Raw genomic sequence first — 22044 nt, 5'->3', positions numbered from 1 at the left:
ATCGTTGCCCCAATGCATCATTGAAATTCAAGCTGGAAAGATGATTTTAATATATCACTTGTACATTTTGTATTGCTCTTCTGGTGACAATGTAGTTTGTTTTTGTCAATTACCATTTTAATAATAGGGTAAAGAAAATGAAGTGGATTTTTGAAAGAAAACAATACTGTCAATATACTATTAAAACAAATTAAAATGGTAAAAGTTATTGTACTTTAAGTAAAAATAAAAGAGCCAAAATATCAATCCCAGTTTTGGATTACTTTAATTAACAAAAAAAAATGCATATAGCAGAGGATAGTTTCAATCTGCCTACCTCTGGGTTATGGGCCCAGCATGCTTCCATTGCAGTACTCTGCTGCACATGTAAGTGCAAGAGATCCTGAAGCACTCACTCATCATGGGAAAGTACCAATGTGTTTCTTCGTTGGTTGATGGAAGAAACATCTTACAAAAACTCTCCAGATTATTGACTTTTTAAAGTTTTTCTAGGAAACGTTTTAGATGAATGCTTATTAGCCTTTGTCAGTATGAACTTTTGCAAAGTGTCTCTGTGGCGCAATCAGTTAGTATGTACGGCTATTAACCAAAAGGTTGGTGGTTCAATCCCACCCAGGGACCTAATTGACCTTGTTATCAGATTTTGGTGATCTTTAAGTAGACAAGTCAAATTTCATACCCCCTGTTATGGTGTAGGGTACCTGGCCTTCTCTGATGTAATCAGAGTTAGATTTGATTCAGTGATTTTATAAAAACATCTAGGAAGCACAATTTAGCAGTGGGTTGCAGAGAAAAAGAAATATGCTGGCAAAAAAATCTAATTGCGTGATTAAACAGCTCTTCATTTTCTGGCTTTATTTTTATGCTAACAAATTTGTTCTCTGAAAAGTGTCCACAAAGCCAAGTCTCTGATTAACACCTTTGTAGGGATGGTTTTTCACCTATTACTAAATTAAACTTGCTTCATTGGAAAGGCAGCAAGATGCATCCTCATTTCAATGTCTACTGAAATAATACAGGTTGACACCAGGAAACATTAACGCCACTGCATCCTTGCTGCTTTCTCATGTGGAAGTCTGTTTAATGTGAAAACAAGGTGATATCTAATTAGCACACAGGTAAGAAATTACGAAAATCTTTATTTAAGGGTGAATATGTTTCTCACAAAATTGTTGCCCCAATGCATCATTGAAATTCAAGCTGGAAAGATGATTTTAATATATCACTTGTACATTTTGTATTGCTCTTCTGGTGACAATGTAGTTTTTTTTGTCAATTACCATTTTAATAATAGGGTAAAGAAAATTAAGTGGATTTTTGAAAGAAAACTATACTGTCAATATACTATTAAAACAAATTAAAATGGTAAAAGTTATTGTACTTTAAGTAAAAATAAAAGAGCAAAAATATCAATCCCAGTTTTGATTACTTAAATTAACAAAAAAAAATGCATATAGCAAAGGATAGTTTCAATCTGCCTACCTCTGGGTTATGGGTCCAGCATGCTTCCATTGCAGTACTCTGCTGCACATGTAAGTGCAAGAGATCCTGAAGCACTCCCTCATCATGGGAAAGTACCAATGTGTTTATTCATTGGTTGATGGAAGAAACATCTTACAAAAACTCTCCAGATTATTGATTTTTTAATATTTTTCTAGGAAACGTTCTAGATGTATGCTTATTAGCCTTTGTTAGTATGTACTGTTTGCAAAGTGTCTTGGTGGCGCAATCGGTTAGTGTGTTCGGCTATTAACCAAAAGGTCGGTGGTTCAATCCCACCCAGGGACGTAATTGACCTTGTGATCAGATTTTGGTGATATTTAAGTAGACAAGTCAAAATTTCAAACCCCCTCTTATTGTGTAGGGTACCTGGCCTTCTCTGATGTAATCAGAGTTAGATTTGATTCAGTGATTTTATAAAAAACAGCTAGGAAGCACAATTTAGCAGTGGGTTGCAGAGAAAAAAAATATGCTGGCAGAAAAATCCAATTGAGTGATTAAACAGCTCTTCATTTTCTGGAATTTATTTTTATGCTAACAAATTTGTTCTCTGAAAAGTGTCCACAAAGCCAAGTCTCTGATTAACACCTTTGTAAGGATGGTTTTTCACCTATTACTAAATTAAACTTGCTTCATTGGAAAGGCAGCAAGATGCATCCTCATTTCAATGTCTACTGAAATAATACAGGTTGACACCAGGAAACATTAACGCCACTGCATCTTTGCTGCTTTCTCACATGGAAGTCTGTTTAATGTGAAAACAAGGTGATATCTAATTAGCACACAGGTAAGGAATTACGAAAATCTTTATTTAAGGGTGAAGATGTTTCTCACAAAATTGTTGCCCCAATGCATCATTGAAATTCAAGCTGGAAAGATGATTTTAATATATCACTTGTACATTTTGTATTGCTCTTCTGGTGACAATGTAGTTTTTTTGTCAATTACCATTTTAATAACAGGGTAAAGAAAATTAAGTGGATTTTTGAAAGAAAACTATACTGTCAATATACTATTAAAACAAATTAAAATGGTAAAAGTTATTGTACTTTAAGTAAAAATAAAAGAGCAAAAATATCAATCCCAGTTTTGATTACTTAAATTAACAAAAAAAATGCATATAGCAAAGGATAGTTTCAATCTGCCTACCTCTGGGTTATGGGTCCAGCATGCTTCCATTGCAGTACTCTGCTGCCCATGTAAGTGCAAGAGATCCTGAAGCACTCACTCATCATGGGAAAGTACCAATGTGTTTATTCGTTGGTTGATGGAAGAAACATCTTACAAAAACTCTCCAGATTATTGATTTTTTAATGTTTTTCTAGGAAACGTTCTAGATGTATGCTTATTAGCCTTTGTCAGTATGTACTTTTTGCAAAGTGTCTCTGTGGCGCAATCGGTTAGTGTGTTTGGCTGTTAACCAAAAGGTTGGTGGTTCAATCCCACCCAGGGACGTAATTAACCTTGTGATCAGATTTTGGTGATATTTAAGTAGACAAGTCAAAATTTCAAACCTCCTCTTATGGTGTAGGGTACATGGCCTTCTCTGATGTAATCAGAGTTAGATTTGATTCAGTGATTTTATAAAAAACAGCTAGGAAGCACAATTTAGCAGTGGGTTGCAGAGAAAAAAAATATGCTGGCAGAAAAATCCAATCGAGTGATTAAACAGCTCTTCATTTTCTGGCTTTATTTTTATGCTAACAAATTTGTTCTCTGAAAAGTGTCCACAAAGCCAAGTCTCTGATTAACACCTTTGTAAGGATGGTTTTTCACCTATTACTAAATTAAACTTGCTTCATTGGAAAGGCAGCAAGATGCATCCTCATTTCAATGTCTACTGAAATAATACAAGTTGACACCAGGAAACATTAACGCCACTGCATCCTTGCTGCTTTCTCATGTGGAAGTCTGTTTAATGTGAAAACAAGGTGATATCTAATTAGCACACAGGTAAGGAATTAAGAAAATCTTTATTTAAGGGTGAAGATGTTTCTCACAAAATTGTTGACCCAATGCATCATTGAAATTCAAGCTGGAAAGATGATTTTAATATATCACTTGTACATTTTGTATTGCTCTTCTGGTGACAATGTAGTTTGTTTTTGTCAATTACCATTTTAATAATAGGGTAAAGAAAATGAAGTGGATTTTTGAAAGAAAACAATACTGTCAATATACTATTAAAACAAATTAAAATGGTAAAAGTTATTGTACTTTAAGTAAAAATAAAAGAGACAAAATATCAATCCCAGTTTTGGATTACTTTAATTAACAAAAAAAAATGCATATAGCAGAGGATAGTTTCAATCTGCCTACCTCTGGGTTATGGGCCCAGCATGCTTCCATTGCAGTACTCTGCTGCACATGTAAGTGCAAGAGATCCTGAAGCACTCACTCATCATGGGAAAGTACCAATGTGTTTCTTCGTTGGTTGATGGAAGAAACATCTTACAAAAACTCTCCAGATTATTGACTTTTTAAAGTTTTTCTAGGAAACGTTTTAGATGAATGCTTATTAGCCTTTGTCAGTATGAACTTTTGCAAAGTGTCTCTGTGGCGCAATCAGTTAGTATGTACGGCTATTAACCAAAAGGTTGTTGGTTCAATCCCACCCAGGGACCTAATTGACCTTGTTATCAGATTTTGGTGATCTTTAAGTAGACAAGTCAAATTTCATACCCCCTGTTATGGTGTAGGGTACCTGGCCTTCTCTGATGTAATCAGAGTTAGATTTGATTCAGTGATTTTATAAAAACATCTAGGAAGCACAATTTAGCAGTGGGTTGCAGAGAAAAAGAAATATGCTGGCAAAAAAATCAAATTGCGTGATTAAACAGCTCTTCATTTTCTGGCTTTATTTTTATGCTAACAAATTTGTTCTCTGAAAAGTGTCCACAAAGCCAAGTCTCTGATTAACACCTTTGTAGGGATGGTTTTTCACCTATTACTAAATTAAACTTGCTTCATTGGAAAGGCAGCAAGATGCATCCTCATTTCAATGTCTACTGAAATAATACAGGTTGACACCAGGAAACATTAACGCCACTGCATCCTTGCTGCTTTCTCATGTGGAAGTCTGTTTAATGTGAAAACAAGGTGATATCTAATTAGCACACAGGTAAGAAATTACGAAAATCTTTATTTAAGGGTGAAGATGTTTCTCACAAAATTGTTGCCCCAATGCATCATTGAAATTCAAGCTGGAAAGATGATTTTAATATATCACTTGTACATTTTGTATTGCTCTTCTGGTGACAATGTAGTTTTTTTTGTCAATTACCATTTTAATAATAGGGTAAAGAAAATTAAGTGGATTTTTGAAAGAAAACTATACTGTCAATATACTATTAAAACAAATTAAAATGGTAAAAGTTATTGTACTTTAAGTAAAAATAAAAGAGCAAAAATATCAATCCCAGTTTTGATTACTTAAATTAACCAAAAAAAATGCATATAGCAAAGGATAGTTTCAATCTGCCTACCTCTGGGTTATGGGTCCAGCATGCTTCCATTGCAGTACTCTGCTGCACATGTAAGTGCAAGAGATCCTGAAGCACTCCCTCATCATGGGAAAGTACCAATGTGTTTATTCATTGGTTGATGGAAGAAACATCTTACAAAAACTCTCCAGATTATTGATTTTTTAATATTTTTCTAGGAAACGTTCTAGATGTATGCTTATTAGCCTTTGTCAGTATGTACTGTTTGCAAAGTGTCTCGGTGGCGCAATCGGTTAGTGTGTTCGGCTATTAACCAAAAGGTTGGTGGTTCAATCCCACCCAGGGACGTAATTGACCTTGTGATCAGATTTTGGTGATATTTAAGTAGACAAGTCAAAATTTCAAACCCCCTCTTATTGTGTAGGGTACCTGGCCTTCTCTGATGTAATCAGAGTTAGATTTGATTCAGTGATTTTATAAAAAACAGCTAGGAAGCACAATTTAGCAGTGGGTTGCAGAGAAAAAAAATATGCTGGCAGAAAAATCCAATTGAGTGATTAAACAGCTCTTCATTTTCTGGAATTTATTTTTATGCTAACAAATTTGTTCTCTGAAAAGTGTCCACAAAGCCAAGTCTCTGATTAACACCTTTGTAAGGATGGTTTTTCACCTATTACTAAATTAAACTTGCTTCATTGGAAAGGCAGCAAGATGCATCCTCATTTCAATGTCTACTGAAATAATACAGGTTGACACCAGGAAACATTAACGCCACTGCATCTTTGCTGCTTTCTCACATGGAAGTCTGTTTAATGTGAAAACAAGGTGATATCTAATTAGCACACAGGTAAGGAATTACGAAAATCTTTATTTAAGGGTGAAGATGTTTCTCACAAAATTGTTGCCCCAATGCATCATTGAAATTCAAGCTGGAAAGATGATTTTAATATATCACTTGTACATTTTGTATTGCTCTTCTGGTGACAATGTAGTTTTTTTGTCAATTACCATTTTAATAACAGGGTAAAGAAAATTAAGTGGATTTTTGAAAGAAAACTATACTGTCAATATACTATTAAAACAAATTAAAATGGTAAAAGTTATTGTACTTTAAGTAAAAATAAAAGAGCAAAAATATCAATCCCAGTTTTGATTACTTAAATTAACAAAAAAAATGCATATAGCAAAGGATAGTTTCAATCTGCCTACCTCTGGGTTATGGGTCCAGCATGCTTCCATTGCAGTACTCTGCTGCCCATGTAAGTGCAAGAGATCCTGAAGCACTCACTCATCATGGGAAAGTACCAATGTGTTTATTCGTTGGTTGATGGAAGAAACATCTTACAAAAACTCTCCAGATTATTGATTTTTTAATGTTTTTCTAGGAAACGTTCTAGATGTATGCTTATTAGCCTTTGTCAGTATGTACTTTTTGCAAAGTGTCTCTGTGGCGCAATCGGTTAGTGTGTTTGGCTGTTAACCAAAAGGTTGGTGGTTCAATCCCACCCAGGGATGTAATTAACCTTGTGATCAGATTTTGGTGATATTTAAGTAGACAAGTCAAAATTTCAAACCTCCTCTTATGGTGTAGGGTACATGGCCTTCTCTGATGTAATCAGAGTTAGATTTGATTCAGTGATTTTATAAAAAACAGCTAGGAAGCACAATTTAGCAGTGGGTTGCAGAGAAAAAAAATTTGCTGGCAGAAAAATCCAATCGAGTGATTAAACAGCTCTTCATTTTCTGGCTTTATTTTTATGCTAACAAATTTGTTCTCTGAAAAGTGTCCACAAAGCCAAGTCTCTGATTAACACCTTTGTAAGGATGGTTTTTCACCTATTACTAAATTAAACTTGCTTCATTGGAAAGGCAGCAAGATGCATCCTCATTTCAATGTCTACTGAAATAATACAAGTTGACACCAGGAAACATTAACGCCACTGCATCCTTGCTGCTTTCTCATGTGGAAGTCTGTTTAATGTGAAAACAAGGTGATATCTAATTAGCACACAGGTAAGGAATTAAGAAAATCTTTATTTAAGGGTGAAGATGTTTCTCACAAAATTGTTGACCCAATGCATCATTGAAATTCAAGCTGGAAAGATGATTTTAATATATCACTTGTACATTTTGTATTGCTCTTCTGGTGACAATGTAGTTTGTTTTTGTCAATTACCATTTTAATAATAGGGTTAAGAAAATGAAGTGGATTTTTGAAAGAAAACAATACTGTCAATATACTATTAAAACAAATTAAAATGGTAAAAGTTATTGTACTTTAAGTAAAAATAAAAGAGACAAAATATCAATCCGAGTTTTGGATTACTTTAATTAACAAAAAAAAATGCATATAGCAGAGGATAGTTTCAATCTGCCTACCTCTGGGTTATGGGCCCAGCATGCTTCCATTGCAGTACTCTGCTGCACATGTAAGTGCAAGAGATCCTGAAGCACTCACTCATCATGGGAAAGTACCAATGTGTTTCTTCGTTGGTTGATGGAAGAAACATCTTACAAAAACTCTCCAGATAATTGACATTTTAAAGTTTTTCTAGGAAACGTTTTAGATGAATGCTTATTAGCCTTTGTCAGTATGAACTTTTGCAAAGTGTCTCTGTGGCGCAATCAGTTAGTATGTACGGCTATTAACCAAAAGGTTGGTGGTTCAATCCCACCAATTGACCTTGTTATCAGATTTTGGTGATATTTAAGTAGACAAGTCAAATTTCATACCCCCTGTTATGGTGTAGGGTACCTGGCCTTCTCTGATGTAATCAGAGTTAGATTTGATTCAGTGATTTTATAAAAACATCTAGGAAGCACAATTTAGCAGTGGGTTGCAGAGAAAAAGAAATATGCTGGCAAAAAAATCAAATTGCGTGATTAAACAGCTCTTCATTTTCTGGCTTTATTTTTATGCTAACAAATTTGTTCTCTGAAAAGTGTCCACAAAGCCAAGTCTCTGATTAACACCTTTGTAGGGATGGTTTTTCACCTATTACTAAATTAAACTTGCTTCATTGGAAAGGCAGCAAGATGCATCCTCATTTCAATGTCTACTGAAATAATACAAGTTGACACCAGGAAACATTAACGCCACTGCATCCTTGCTGCTTTCTCATGTGGAAGTCTGTTTAATGTGAAAACAAGGTGATATCTAATTAGCACACAGGTAAGAAATTCCGAAAATCTTTATTTAAGGGTGAAGATGTTTCTCACAAAATTGTTGCCCCAATGCATCTTTGAAATTCAAGCTGGAAAGATGATTTTAATATATCACTTGTACATTTTGTATTGCTCTTCTGGTGACAATGTAGTTTTTTTTGTCAATTACCATTTTAATAATAGGGTAAAGAAAATTAAGCGGATTTTTGAAAGAAAACTATACTGTCAATATACTATTAAAACAAATTAAAATGGTAAAAGTTATTGTACTTTAAGTAAAAATAAAAGAGCAAAAATATCAATCCCAGTTTTGATTACTTAAATTAACAAAAAAAAATGCATATAACAAAGGATAGTTTCAATCTGCCTACCTCTGGGTTATGGGTCCAGCATGCTTCCATTGCAGTACTCTGCTGCACATGTAAGTGCAAGAGATCCTGAAGCACTCACTCATCATGGGAAAGTACCAATGTGTTTATTCATTGGTTGATGGAAGAAACATCTTACAAAAACTCTCCAGATTATTGATTTTTTAATGTTTTTCTAGGAAACGTTCTAGATGTATGCTTATTAGCCTTTGTCAGTATGTACTGTTTGCAAAGTGTCTCTGTGGCGCAATCGGTTAGTGTGTTCGGCTATTAACCAAAAGGTTGGTGGTTCAATCCCACCCAGGGACGTAATTAACCTTGTGATCAGATTTTGGTGATATTTAAGTAGACAAGTCAAAATTTCAAACCTCCTCTTATGGTGTAGGGTACATGGCCTTCTCTGATGTAATCAGAGTTAGATTTGATTCAGTGATTTTATAAAAAACAGCTAGGAAGCACAATTTAGCAGTGGGTTGCAGAGAAAAAAAATATGCTGGCAGAAAAATCCAATCGAGTGATTAAACAGCTCTTCATTTTCTGGCTTTATTTTTATGCTAACAAATTTGTTCTCTGAAAAGTGTCCACAAAGCCAAGTCTCTGATTAACACCTTTGTAAGGATGGTTTTTCACCTATTACTAAATTAAACTTGCTTCATTGGAAAGGCAGCAAGATGCATCCTCATTTCAATGTCTACTGAAATAATACAAGTTGACACCAGGAAACATTAACGCCACTGCATCCTTGCTGCTTTCTCATGTGGAAGTCTGTTTAATGTGAAAACAAGGTGATATCTAATTAGCACACAGGTAAGGAATTAAGAAAATCTTTATTTAAGGGTGAAGATGTTTCTCACAAAATTGTTGACCCAATGCATCATTGAAATTCAAGCTGGAAAGATGATTTTAATATATCACTTGTACATTTTGTATTGCTCTTCTGGTGACAATGTAGTTTGTTTTTGTCAATTACCATTTTAATAATAGGGTAAAGAAAATTAAGTGGATTTTTGAAAGAAAACAATACTGTCAATATACTATTAAAACAAATTAAAATGGTAAAAGTTATTGTACTTTAAGTAAAAATAAAAGAGACAAAATATCAATCCCAGTTTTGGATTACTTTAATTAACAAAAAAAAAATGCATATAGCAGAGGATAGTTTCAATCTGCCTACCTCTGGGTTATGGGCCCAGCATGCTTCCATTGCAGTACTCTGCTGCACATGTAAGTTCAAGAGATCCTGAAGCACTCACTCATCATGGGAAAGTACCAATGTGTTTCTTCGTTGGTTGATGGAAGAAACATCTTACAAAAACTCTCCAGATTATTGACTTTTTAAAGTTTTGCTAGGAAACGTTTTAGATGAATGCTTATTAGCCTTTGTCAGTATGGAAATTTGCAAAGTGTCTCTGTGGCGCAATCAGTTAGTATGTACGGCTTTTAACCAAAAGGTTGGTGGTTTAATCCCACCTAGGGACCTAATTGACCTTGTTATCAGATTTTGGTGATCTTTAAGTAGACAAGTCAAAATTTCAAACCCCCTGTTAAGGTGTAGGGTACTTGGCCTTCTCTGATGTAATCAGAGTTAGATTTGATTCAGTGATTTTATAAAAACAGCTAGGAAGCACAATTTAGCAGTGGGTTGCAGAGAAAAAAAATATGCTGGCAGAAAAATCCAATTGAGTGATTAAACAGCTCTTTATTTTCTGGCTTTATTTTTATGCTAACAAATTTGTTCTCTGAAAAGTGTCCACAAAGCCAAGTCTCTGATTAACACCTTTGTAAGGATGGTTTTTCACCTATTACTAAATTAAACTTGCTTCATTGGAAAGGCAGCAAGATGCATCCTCATTTCAATGTCTACTGAAATAATACAGGTTGACACCAGGAAACATTAACGCCACTGCATCCTTGCTGCTTTCTCATGTAAAAGTCTGTTTAATATGAAAACAAGGTGATATCTAATTAGCACACAGGTAAGGAATTAAGAAAATCTTTATTTAAGGGTGAAGATGTTTCTCACAAAATCGTTGCCCCAATGCATCATTGAAATTCAAGCTGGAAAGATGATTTTAATATATCACTTGTACATTTTGTATTGCTCTTCTGGTGACAATGTAGTTTGTTTTTGTCAATTACCATTTTAATAATAGGGTAAAGAAAATGAAGTGGATTTTTGAAAGAAAACAATACTGTCAATATACTATTAAAACAAATTAAAATGGTAAAAGTTATTGTACTTTAAGTAAAAATAAAAGAGCCAAAATATCAATCCCAGTTTTGGATTACTTTAATTAACAAAAAAAAATGCATATAGCAGAGGATAGTTTCAATCTGCCTACCTCTGGGTTATGGGCCCAGCATGCTTCCATTGCAGTACTCTGCTGCACATGTAAGTGCAAGAGATCCTGAAGCACTCACTCATCATGGGAAAGTACCAATGTGTTTCTTCGTTGGTTGATGGAAGAAACATCTTACAAAAACTCTCCAGATTATTGACTTTTTAAAGTTTTTCTAGGAAACGTTTTAGATGAATGCTTATTAGCCTTTGTCAGTATGAACTTTTGCAAAGTGTCTCTGTGGCGCAATCAGTTAGTATGTACGGCTATTAACCAAAAGGTTGGTGGTTCAATCCCACCCAGGGACCTAATTGACCTTGTTATCAGATTTTGGTGATCTTTAAGTAGACAAGTCAAATTTCATACCCCCTGTTATGGTGTAGGGTACCTGGCCTTCTCTGATGTAATCAGAGTTAGATTTGATTCAGTGATTTTATAAAAACATCTAGGAAGCACAATTTAGCAGTGGGTTGCAGAGAAAAAGAAATATGCTGGCAAAAAAATCTAATTGCGTGATTAAACAGCTCTTCATTTTCTGGCTTTATTTTTATGCTAACAAATTTGTTCTCTGAAAAGTGTCCACAAAGCCAAGTCTCTGATTAACACCTTTGTAGGGATGGTTTTTCACCTATTACTAAATGAAACTTGCTTCATTGGAAAGGCAGCAAGATGCATCCTCATTTCAATGTCTACTGAAATAATACAGGTTGACACCAGGAAACATTAACGCCACTGCATCCTTGCTGCTTTCTCATGTGGAAGTCTGTTTAATGTGAAAACAAGGTGATATCTAATTAGCACACAGGTAAGAAATTACGAAAATCTTTATTTAAGGGTGAATATGTTTCTCACAAAATTGTTGCCCCAATGCATCATTGAAATTCAAGCTGGAAAGATGATTTTAATATATCACTTGTACATTTTGTATTGCTCTTCTGGTGACAATGTAGTTTTTTTTGTCAATTACCATTTTAATAATAGGGTAAAGAAAATTAAGTGGATTTTTGAAAGAAAACTATACTGTCAATATACTATTAAAACAAATTAAAATGGTAAAAGTTATTGTACTTTAAGTAAAAATAAAAGAGCAAAAATATCAATCCCAGTTTTGATTACTTAAATTAACAAAAAAAAATGCATATAGCAAAGGATAGTTTCAATCTGCCTACCTCTGGGTTATGGGTCCAGCATGCTTCCATTGCAGTACTCTGCTGCACATGTAAGTGCAAGAGATCCTGAAGCACTCCCTCATCATGGGAAAGTACCAATGTGTTTATTCATTGGTTGATGGAAGAAACATCTTACAAAAACTCTCCAGATTATTGATTTTTTAATATTTTTCTAGGAAACGTTCTAGATGTATGCTTATTAGCCTTTGTTAGTATGTACTGTTTGCAAAGTGTCTTGGTGGCGCAATCGGTTAGTGTGTTCGGCTATTAACCAAAAGGTCGGTGGTTCAATCCCACCCAGGGACGTAATTGACCTTGTGATCAGATTTTGGTGATATTTAAGTAGACAAGTCAAAATTTCAAACCCCCTCTTATTGTGTAGGGTACCTGGCCTTCTCTGATGTAATCAGAGTTAGATTTGATTCAGTGATTTTATAAAAAACAGCTAGGAAGCACAATTTAGCAGTGGGTTGCAGAGAAAAAAAATATGCTGGCAGAAAAATCCAATTGAGTGATTAAACAGCTCTTCATTTTCTGGAATTTATTTTTATGCTAACAAATTTGTTCTCTGAAAAGTGTCCACAAAGCCAAGTCTCTGATTAACACCTTTGTAAGGATGGTTTTTCACCTATTACTAAATTAAACTTGCTTCATTGGAAAGGCAGCAAGATGCATCCTCATTTCAATGTCTACTGAAATAATACAGGTTGACACCAGGAAACATTAACGCCACTGCATCTTTGCTGCTTTCTCACATGGAAGTCTGTTTAATGTGAAAACAAGGTGATATCTAATTAGCACACAGGTAAGGAATTACGAAAATCTTTATTTAAGGGTGAAGATGTTTCTCACAAAATTGTTGCCCCAATGCATCATTGAAATTCAAGCTGGAAAGATGATTTTAATATATCACTTGTACATTTTGTATTGCTCTTCTGGTGACAATGTAGTTTTTTTGTCAATTACCATTTTAATAACAGGGTAAAGAAAATTAAGTGGATTTTTGAAAGAAAACTATACTGTCAATATACTATTAAAACAAATTAAAATGGTAAAAGTTATTGTACTTTAAGTAAAAATAAAAGAGCAAAAATATCAATCCCAGTTTTGATTACTTAAATTAACAAAAAAAATGCATATAGCAAAGGATAGTTTCAATCTGCCTACCTCTGGGTTATGGGTCCAGCATGCTTCCATTGCAGTACTCTGCTGCCCATGTAAGTGCAAGAGATCCTGAAGCACTCACTCATCATGGGAAAGTACCAATGTGTTTATTCGTTGGTTGATGGAAGAAACATCTTACAAAAACTCTCCAGATTATTGATTTTTTAATGTTTTTCTAGGAAACGTTCTAGATGTATGCTTATTAGCCTTTGTCAGTATGTACTTTTTGCAAAGTGTCTCTGTGGCGCAATCGGTTAGTGTGTTTGGCTGTTAACCAAAAGGTTGGTGGTTCAATCCCACCCAGGGACGTAATTAACCTTGTGATCAGATTTTGGTGATATTTAAGTAGACAAGTCAAAATTTCAAACCTCCTCTTATGGTGTAGGGTACATGGCCTTCTCTGATGTAATCAGAGTTAGATTTGATTCAGTGATTTTATAAAAAACAGCTAGGAAGCACAATTTAGCAGTGGGTTGCAGAGAAAAAAAATATGCTGGCAGAAAAATCCAATCGAGTGATTAAACAGCTCTTCATTTTCTGGCTTTATTTTTATGCTAACAAATTTGTTCTCTGAAAAGTGTCCACAAAGCCAAGTCTCTGATTAACACCTTTGTAAGGATGGTTTTTCACCTATTACTAAATTAAACTTGCTTCATTGGAAAGGCAGCAAGATGCATCCTCATTTCAATGTCTACTGAAATAATACAAGTTGACACCAGGAAACATTAACGCCACTGCATCCTTGCTGCTTTCTCATGTGGAAGTCTGTTTAATGTGAAAACAAGGTGATATCTAATTAGCACACAGGTAAGGAATTAAGAAAATCTTTATTTAAGGGTGAAGATGTTTCTCACAAAATTGTTGACCCAATGCATCATTGAAATTCAAGCTGGAAAGATGATTTTAATATATCACTTGTACATTTTGTATTGCTCTTCTGGTGACAATGTAGTTTGTTTTTGTCAATTACCATTTTAATAATAGGGTAAAGAAAATGAAGTGGATTTTTGAAAGAAAACAATACTGTCAATATACTATTAAAACAAATTAAAATGGTAAAAGTTATTGTACTTTAAGTAAAAATAAAAGAGACAAAATATCAATCCCAGTTTTGGATTACTTTAATTAACAAAAAAAAATGCATATAGCAGAGGATAGTTTCAATCTGCCTACCTCTGGGTTATGGGCCCAGCATGCTTCCATTGCAGTACTCTGCTGCACATGTAAGTGCAAGAGATCCTGAAGCACTCACTCATCATGGGAAAGTACCAATGTGTTTCTTCGTTGGTTGATGGAAGAAACATCTTACAAAAACTCTCCAGATTATTGACATTTTAAAGTTTTTCTAGGAAACGTTTTAGATGAATGCTTATTAGCCTTTGTCAGTATGGAAATTTGCAAAGTGTCTCTGTGGCGCAATCAGTTAGTATGTATGGCTTTTAACCAAAAGGTTGGTGGTTTAATCCCACCCAGGGACCTAATTGACCTTGTTATCAGATTTTGGTGATCTTTAAGTAGACAAGTCAAAATTTCAAACCCCCTGTTATGGTGTAGGGTACTTGGCCTTCTCTGATGTAATCAGAGTTAGATTTGATTCAGTGATTTTATAAAAACAGCTAGGAAGCACAATTTAGCAGTGGGTTGCAGAGAAAAAAAATATGCTGGCAGAAAAATCCAATTGAGTGATTAAACAGCTCTTTATTTTCTTGCTTTATTTTTATGCTAACAAATTTGTTCTCTGAAAAGTGTCCACAAAGCCAAGTCTCTGATTAACACCTTTGTAAGGATGGTTTTTCACCTATTACTAAATTAAACTTGCTTCATTGGAAAGGCAGCAAGATGCATCCTCATTTCAATGTCTACTGAAATAATACAGGTTGACACCAGGAAACATTAACGCCACTGCATCCTTGCTGCTTTCTCATGTAAAAGTCTGTTTAATATGAAAACAAGGTGATATCTAATTAGCACACAGGTAAGGAATTAAGAAAATCTTTATTTAAGGGTGAAGATGTTTCTCACAAAATCGTTGCCCCAATGCATCATTGAAATTCAAGCTGGAAAGATGATTTTAATATATCACTTGTACATTTTGTATTGCTCTTCTGGTGACAATGTAGTTTTTTTTGTCAATTACCATTTTAATAATAGGGTAAAGAAAATTAAGTGGATTTTTGAAAGAAAACTATACTGTCAATATACTATTAAAACAAATTAAAATGGTAAAAGTTATTGTACTTTAAGTAAAAATAAAAGAGCAAAAATATCAATCCCAGTTTTGATTACTTAAATTAACAAAAAAAATGCATATAGCAAAGGATAGTTTCAATCTGCCTACCTCTGGGTTATGGGTCCAGCATGCTTCCATTGCAGTACTCTGCTGCACATGTAAGTGCAAGAGATCCTGAAGCACTCACTCATCATGGGAAAGTACCAATGTGTTTATTCATTGGTTGATGGAAGAAACATCTTACAAAAACTCTCCAGATTATTGATTTTTTAATATTTTTCTAGGAAACGTTCTAGATGTATGCTTATTAGCCTTTGTCAGTATGTACTGTTTACAAAGTGTCTCGGTGGCGCAATCGGTTAGTGTGTTCGGCTATAAACCAAAAGGTTGGTGGTTCAATCCCACCCAGGGACGTAATTGACCTTGTGATCAGATTTTGGTGATATTTAAGTAGACAAGTCAAAATTTCAAACCCCCTCTTATTGTGTAGGGTACCTGGCCTTCTCTGATGTAATCAGAGTTAGATTTGATTCAGTGATTTTATAAAAAACAGCTAGGATGCACAATTTAGCAGTGGGTTGCAGAGAAAAAAAATATGCTGGCAGAAAAATCCAATCGAGTGATTAAACAGCTCTTCATTTTCTGGCTTTATTTTTATGCTAACAAATTTGTTCTCTGAAAAGTGTCCACAAAGCCAAGTCTCTGATTAACACCTTTGTAAGGATGGTTTTTCACCTATTACTAAATTAAACTTGCTTCATTGGAAAGGCAGCAAGATGCATCCTCATTTCAATGTCTACTGAAATAATACAAGTTGACACCAGGAAACATTAACGCCACTGCATCCTTGCTGCTTTCTCATGTGGAAGTCTGTTTAATGTGAAAACAAGGTGATATCTAATTAGCACACAGGTAAGGAATTAAGAAAATCTTTATTTAAGGGTGAAGATGTTTCTCACAAAATTGTTGACCCAATGCAACATTGAAATTCAAGCTGGAAAGATGATTTTAATATATCACTTGTACATTTTGTATTGCTCTTCTGGTGACAATGTAGTTTGTTTTTGTCAATTACCATTTTAATAATAGGGTAAAGAAAATGAAGTGGATTTTTGAAAGAAAACAATACTGTCAATATACTATTAAAACAAATTAAAATGGTAAAAGTTATTGTACTTTAAGTAAAAATAAAAGAGACAAAATATCAATCCCAGTTTTGGATTACTTTAATTAACAAAAAAAAAATGCATATAGCAGAGGATAGTTTCAATCTGCCTACCTCTGGGTTATGGGCCCAGCATGCTTCCATTGCAGTACTCTGCTGCACATGTAAGTTCAAGAGATCCTGAAGCACTCACTCATCATGGGAAAGTACCAATGTGTTTCTTCGTTGGTTGATGGAAGAAACATCTTACAAAAACTCTCCAGATTATTGACTTTTTAAAGTTTTTCTAGGAAACGTTTTAGATGAATGCTTATTAGCCTTTGTCAGTATGGACTTTTGCAAAGTGTCTCTGTGGCGCAATCAGTTAGTATGTACGGCTATTAACCAAAAGGTTGGTGGTTCAATCCCACCCAGGGACCTAATTGACCTTGTTATCAGATTTTGGTGATCTTTAAGTAGACAAGTCAAAATTTCAAACCCCCTGTTATGGTGTAGGGTACCTGGCCTTCTCTGATGTAATCAGAGTTAGATTTGATTCAGTGATTTTATAAAAACAGCTAGGAAGCACAATTTAGCAGTGGGTTGCAGAGAAAAAAAATATGCTGGCAGAAAAATCCAATTGAGTGATTAAACAGCTCTTTATTTTCTGGCTTTATTTTTATGCTAACAAATTTGTTCTCTGAAAAGTGTCCACAAAGCCAAGTCTCTGATTAACACCTTTGTAGGGATGGTTTTTCACCTATTACTAAATTAAACTTGCTTCATTGGAAAGGCAGCAAGATGTATCCTCATTTCAATGTCTACTGAAATAATACAGGTTGACACCAGGAAACATTAACGCCACTGCATCCTTGCTGCTTTCTCATGTGGAAGTCTGTTTAATGTGAAAACAAGGTGGTATCTAATTAGCACACAGGTAAGGAATTACGAAAATCTTTATTTAAGGGTGAAGATGTTTCTCACAAAATTGTTGCCCCAATGCATCATTGAAATTCAAGCTGGAAAGATGATTTTAATATATCACTTGTACATTTTGTATTGCTCTTCTGGTGACAATGTAGTTTTTTTGTCAATTACCATTTTAATAACAGGGTAAAGAAAATTAAGTGGATTTTTGATAGAAAACTATACTGTCAATATACTATTAAAACAAATTAAAATGGTAAAAGTTATTGTACTTTAAGTAAAAATAAAAGAGCCAAAATATCAATCCCAGTTTTGGATTACTTTAATTAACAAACAAAAAAATGCATATAGCAGAGGATAGTTTCAATCTGCCTACCTCTGGGTTATGGGCCCAGCATACTTCCATTGCAGTACTCTGCTGCACATGTAAGTGCAAGAGATCCTGAAGCACTCACTCATCATGGGAAAGTACCAATGTGTTTCTTCGTTGGTTGATGGAAGAAACATCTTACAAAAACTCTCCAGATTATTGACTTTTTAAAGTTTTTCTAGGAAACGTTTTAGATGAATGCTTATTAGCCTTTGTCAGTATGGACTTTTGCAAAGTGTCTCTGTGGTGCAATCGGTTAGTGTGTTTGGCTATTAACCAAAAGGTTGGTGGTTCAATCCCACCCAGGGACATAATTAACCTTGTGATCAGATTTTGGTGATATTTAAGTAGACAAGTCAAAATTTCAAACCTCATCTTATGGTGTAGGGTACATGGCCTTCTCTGATGTAATCAGAGTTAGATTTGATTCAGTGATTTTATAAAAAACAGCTAGGAAGCACAATTTAGCAGTGGGTTGCAGAGAAAAAAAATATGCTGGCAGAAAAATCCAATCGAGTGATTAAACAGCTCTTCATTTTCTGGCTTTATTTTTATGCTAACAAATTTGTTCTCTGAAAAGTGTCCACAAAGCCAAGTCTCTGATTAACACCTTTGTAAGGATGGTTTTTCACCTATTACTAAATTAAACTTGCTTCATTGGAAAGGCAGCAAGATGCATCCTCATTTCAATGTCTACTGAAATAATACAAGTTGACACCAGGAAACATTAACGCCACTGCATCCTTGCTGCTTTCTCATGTGGAAGTCTGTTTAATGTGAAAACAAGGTGATATCTAATTAGCACACAGGTAAGGAATTAAGAAAATCTTTATTTAAGGGTGAAGATGTTTCTCACAAAATTGTTGCCCCAATGCATCATTGAAATTCAAGCTGGAAAGATGATTTTAATATATCACTTGTACATTTTGTATTGCTCTTCTGGTGACAATGTAGTTTTTTTGTCAATTACCATTTTAATAACAGGGTAAAGAAAATTAAGTGGATTTTTGATAGAAAACTATACTGTCAATATACTATTAAAACAAATTAAAATGGTAAAAGTTATTGTACTTTAAGTAAAAATAAAAGAGCCAAAATATCAATCCCAGTTTTGGATTACTTTAATTAACAAACAAAAAAATGCATATAGCAGAGGATAGTTTCAATCTGCCTACCTCTGGGTTATGGGCCCAGCATACTTCCATTGCAGTACTCTGCTGCACATGTAAGTGCAAGAGATCCTGAAGCACTCACTCATCATGGGAAAGTACCAATGTGTTTCTTCGTTGGTTGATGGAAGAAACATCTTACAAAAACTCTCCAGATTATTGACTTTTTAAAGTTTTTCTAGGAAACGTTTTAGATGAATGCTTATTAGCCTTTGTCAGTATGGACTTTTGCAAAGTGTCTCTGTGGTGCAATCGGTTAGTGTGTTTGGCTATTAACCAAAAGGTTGGTGGTTCAATCCCACCCAGGGACATAATTAACCTTGTGATCAGATTTTGGTGATATTTAAGTAGACAAGTCAAAATTTCAAACCTCATCTTATGGTGTAGGGTACATGGCCTTCTCTGATGTAATCAGAGTTAGATTTGATTCAGTGATTTTATAAAAAACAGCTAGGAAGCACAATTTAGCAGTGGGTTGCAGAGAAAAAAAATATGCTGGCAGAAAAATCCAATCGAGTGATTAAACAGCTCTTCATTTTCTGGCTTTATTTTTATGCTAACAAATTTGTTCTCTGAAAAGTGTCCACAAAGCCAAGTCTCTGATTAACACCTTTGTAAGGATGGTTTTTCACCTATTACTAAATTAAACTTGCTTCATTGGAAAGGCAGCAAGATGCATCCTCATTTCAATGTCTACTGAAATAATACAAGTTGACACCAGGAAACATTAACGCCACTGCATCCTTGCTGCTTTCTCATGTGGAAGTCTGTTTAATGTGAAAACAAGGTGATATCTAATTAGCACACAGGTAAGGAATTAAGAAAATCTTTATTTAAGGGTGAAGATGTATCTCACAAAATTGTTGACCCAATGCAACATTGAAATTCAAGCTGGAAAGATGATTTTAATATATCACTTGTACATTTTGTATTGCTCTTCTGGTGACAATGTAGTTTGTTTTTGTCAATTACCATTTTAATAATAGGGTAAAGAAAATGAAGTGGATTTTTGAAAGAAAACAATACTGTCAATATACTATTAAAACAAATTAAAATGGTAAAAGTTATTGTACTTTAAGTAAAAATAAAAGAGACAAAATATCAATCCCAGTTTTGGATTACTTTAATTAACAAAAAAAAAAAATGCATATAGCAGAGGATAGTTTCAATCTGCCTACCTCTGGGTTATGGGCCCAGCATGCTTCCATTGCAGTACTCTGCTGCACATGTAAGTTCAAGAGATCCTGAAGCACTCACTCATCATGGGAAAGTACCAATGTGTTTCTTCGTTGGTTGATGGAAGAAACATCTTACAAAAACTCTCCAGATTATTGACTTTTTAAAGTTTTTCTAGGAAACGTTTTAGATGAATGCTTATTAGCCTTTGTCAGTATGGACTTTTGCAAAGTGTCTCTGTGGCGCAATCAGTTAGTATGTACAGCTATTAACCAAAAGGTTGGTGGTTCAATCCCACCCAGGGACCTAATTGACCTTGTTATCAGATTTTGGTGATCTTTAAGTAGACAAGTCAAATTTCATATCCCCCTGTTATGGTGTAGGGTACCTGGCCTTCTCTGATGTAATCAGAGTTAGATTTGATTCAGTGATTTTATAAAAACATCTAGGAAGCACAATTTAGCAGTGGGTTGCAGAGAAAAAGAAATATGCTGGCAAAAAAATCAAATTGCGTGATTAAACAGCTCTTCATTTTCTGGCTTTATTTTTATGCTAACAAATTTGTTCTCTGAAAAGTGTCCACAAAGCCAAGTCTCTGATTAACACCTTTGTAGGGATGGTTTTTCACCTATTACTAAATTAAACTTGCTTCATTGGAAAGGCAGCAAGATGCATCCTCATTTCAATGTCTACTGAAATAATACAGGTTGACACCAGGAAACATTAACGCCACTGCATCCTTGCTGCTTTCTCATGTGGAAGTCTGTTTAATGTGAAAACAAGGTGATATCTAATTAGCACACAGGTAAGAAATTACGAAAATCTTTATTTAAGGGTGAAGATGTTTCTCACAAAATTGTTGCCCCAATGCATCATTGAAATTCAAGCTGGAAAGATGATTTTAATATATCACTTGTACATTTTGTATTGCTCTTCTGGTGACAATGTAGTTTTTTTTGTCAATTACCATTTTAATAATAGGGTAAAGAAAATTAAGTGGATTTTTGAAAGAAAACTATACTGTCAATATACTATTAAAACAAATTAAAATGGTAAAAGTTATTGTACTTTAAGTAAAAATAAAAGAGCAAAAATATCAATCCCAGTTTTGATTACTTAAATTAACAAAAAAAAATGCATATAGCAAAGGATAGTTTCAATCTGCCTACCTCTGGGTTATGGGTCCAGCATGCTTCCATTGCAGTACTCTGCTGCACATGTAAGTGCAAGAGATCCTGAAGCACTCACTCATCATGGGAAAGTACCAATGTGTTTATTCATTGGTTGATGGAAGAAACATCTTACAAAAACTCTCCAGATTATTGATTTTTTAATATTTTTCTAGGAAACGTTCTAGATGTATGCTTATTAGCCTTTGTCAGTATGTACTGTTTGCAAAGTGTCTCGGTGGCGCAATCGGTTAGTGTGTTTGGCTATTAACCAAAAGGTTGGTGGTTCAATCCCACCCAGGGACGTAATTGACCTTGTGATCAGATTTTGGTGATATTTAAGTAGACAAGTCAAAATTTCAAACCCCCTCTTATTGTGTAGGGTACCTGGCCTTCTCTGATGTAATCAGAGTTAGATTTGATTCAGTGATTTTATAAAAAAACAGCTAGGAAGCACAATTTAGCAGTGGGTTGCAGAGAAAAAAAATATGCTGGCAGAAAAATCCAATTGAGTGATTAAACAGCTCTTCATTTTCTGGAATTTATTTTTATGCTAACAAATTTGTTCTCTGAAAAGTGTCCACAAAGCCAAGTCTCTGATTAACACCTTTGTAAGGATGGTTTTTCACCTATTACTAAATTAAACTTGCTTCATTGGAAAGGCAGCAAGATGCATCCTCATTTCAATGTCTACTGAAATAATACAGGTTG

General features: G+C 34.4%; 5 non-coding genes across 5 annotated transcripts; all 5 read left to right on the top strand.

The window, feature by feature from the left end:
* The first annotated feature begins 2881 nt into the window (after positions 1 to 2881).
* Positions 2882 to 2955, top strand: TRNAN-GUU (transfer RNA asparagine (anticodon GUU)). Its single transcript has one exon. It is a non-coding gene; the product is annotated as a tRNA-Asn (tRNA).
* Positions 2956 to 13383: 10428 nt separating this feature from the next.
* Positions 13384 to 13457, top strand: TRNAN-GUU (transfer RNA asparagine (anticodon GUU)). Its single transcript has one exon. It is a non-coding gene; the product is annotated as a tRNA-Asn (tRNA).
* Positions 13458 to 15718: 2261 nt separating this feature from the next.
* TRNAY-AUA (transfer RNA tyrosine (anticodon AUA)) lies at positions 15719 to 15792 on the top strand. The gene has a single exon. It is a non-coding gene; the product is annotated as a tRNA-Tyr (tRNA).
* Positions 15793 to 18056: 2264 nt separating this feature from the next.
* Positions 18057 to 18130, top strand: TRNAN-AUU (transfer RNA asparagine (anticodon AUU)). Its single transcript has one exon. It is a non-coding gene; the product is annotated as a tRNA-Asn (tRNA).
* A 1095-nt stretch (positions 18131 to 19225) lies between these two features.
* On the top strand, positions 19226 to 19299 carry TRNAN-AUU (transfer RNA asparagine (anticodon AUU)). Its single transcript has one exon. It is a non-coding gene; the product is annotated as a tRNA-Asn (tRNA).
* The last annotated feature ends 2745 nt before the right edge of the window (positions 19300 to 22044 follow it).

The sequence above is a fragment of the Pseudophryne corroboree genome, unplaced genomic scaffold, assembly GCF_028390025.1.
Source record: "Pseudophryne corroboree isolate aPseCor3 unplaced genomic scaffold, aPseCor3.hap2 scaffold_1141, whole genome shotgun sequence".
NCBI classification, from domain to species: Eukaryota; Metazoa; Chordata; class Amphibia; order Anura; family Myobatrachidae; genus Pseudophryne; species Pseudophryne corroboree.
The sequence above is the reverse complement of the archived record's forward strand: the minus strand, read 5'-3'. Positions and strand labels throughout refer to the sequence as shown.